Genomic DNA, 2139 nt, shown 5'->3' on the forward strand with positions numbered 1-2139 from the left:
TGAAGGCCCAAAGCCTACTATGGTTTTCATTGTGAAGCGTGGCCTGACATGTTGTCATCCAGCATCTCGAATCTCGACAGATGATACGTTCCTGACGGAATCCAACTCTGGGTCTCAGGCCTAGGCTGGCCTAACGTATAGCTCCTGCTGAACAGTGTCCCCAATCGGTATCGGCTCGAAGCCTTCGACCACGGCCCGAATCTCCACTGCCACCCATGTCCTAGCACACGGCTAACAGGACTTGAGGTTGCTTCCCCAAGCCTACTGGTCGGAGACCGCTGGCAGCAGCTGTCTATCAAATTTCTTATATCGTGGACGAGCATAAGCTAGTCTGGGCATCCTGATGACTTCACAGGTCGAAGGAAGAACGGCACGGCCATTGAATGTTGCGGTTGATTATGTTGTCCTACTAGAACAGACAAGGATCCATGACGGATTTGGTCATACGTTGCAAGTGATGCCTGTTCTGAATTGCTGGGCAATTGGACCAGCGAGAGGGCTGGAATATGATCCATTAGGCGATAAGCGGTAACACCATGGAGAAGAGTTCAACTCACGCTTACCAAAGCTTCGCAGGAGGGGACCTGAGAGACATGTCAACGTAAGTGGTCACAAGGATGCGAATCAAATTTGTCTGAATGGCTTGTTCTAGAGCTCTTCGTAGCTCTTGTACCCAGGTACCACTACACGGCGCGTCCACGCTGATGTATTTCCTCGCCGTCTGGCTGTAGCACACCGGTCGTCCTGCACTGACCGTCCACAGAGCTCTGTGGTACGTAAGGGGCCATACAAGATTAACTTAGGTGTCCTTCCTGGTCCGAAAATATGCATGTGAGAGCTGCTATAGATATACTCGCACCAGCGGGATATTATACTCTCGGCAGACTGAAGACTTTAGCGATCAGTGAGTGCAATACAAGAATGGCGAGGTACAGAAAAGAGCGACGGAGATTACAGCGAAGGTCCGCTACAAATTACTCTTTATATGGTGCAGAAAACTGGAACCTTTCTCGACCCCTCTCAGCGTCTTTCCAGATGCTAAGCCCTCGTCTCCTGTGGTGCACCTTTACGAGCCAACTTTGTGCCATTTTACCGGGGGCTCTGCACTGCCAACACTCCTGTCGTAGATCCTTCCAGCAAGTTGACCAAGGTGGCTAGTCTGTATATTCTCCCGATGACCTACCTTTTCTGCCTACGTCTGCTGATCGAGAGCACATGTACATTCCTGGCACATTACTGTATGCTTCGTTCCTGAGGATAGGAGTTCTGCGGTTGTTGAATAAGGCGACGTCCACGTGAGCAAGTCCCCCCGGCCACTGAACGACACTAGTGAGTCAAAGTCGACGTATTGAGAGTGCTCGGCACCGATCATTGGGTTCCATCACATGCTAGGGAGTCAGAAAAAGGAAAGGCTGTACCAACCAGCATCGGACAACGGAGTGCGCCTCCAGGAGCCAGCATTGGGCAGCCGATTCATCAAATTGCCGTGTTCAGGCTACAACGCTCGGCGCAGCATGGGTATTGGATTGCTGAGACGGCAATGTTCCTGTTAGCAGCAAGGGTCATGTACGGGGCGGGGCCGAGGTCGATTTGGTCTCCTGCACGAACGCTTTTGCTGGACTGCCTGCAGGATCCTTGTTGGGATGAACCGTCATCGTCAGGCCGACTACCATGACAACTTGAGACCACTCACCATGTCCGTCTGGGTTGGACAAAAGCTGGTAGCGAGCATGGAGTGCCGCGTTGCCGGGATCACAGAGAGACACCTGCTCTGACCTGCTCGGATTGTGTAGAGCCACGAAGCTCAAAGAACCCTGTCGAGGCGGGACCTGGTCAGACGCGAGTTTGTCAACATGCCGGATCCAAGACGGCCTTCTTGACAGCCTGACCAAGGTGGAAAGGGATCGTTGCGCCGCATCCTCGGTTACTCCTTTTTTATGCCTGACGAACTGTCTACGCATGAGAAATGTATGATTTTGCCAATTTCGGGCAACAGATGAGACAGAGCGTCATTCAGGTTGCTGTTGTATTTTGCAGGACTTCTCAATCACCACTCGGCGATCATTGGAGATCATGGACTATTGCAGCAGGGACAGTGAGACGAGAGACATGCTGTGCTGATGTAGCTTCGCAGCAGCC

The sequence above is a fragment of the Verticillium alfalfae genome, genomic scaffold (assembly GCF_000150825.1).
Source record: "Verticillium alfalfae VaMs.102 supercont1.7 genomic scaffold, whole genome shotgun sequence".
Lineage (NCBI taxonomy): Eukaryota > Fungi > Ascomycota > Sordariomycetes > Glomerellales > Plectosphaerellaceae > Verticillium > Verticillium alfalfae.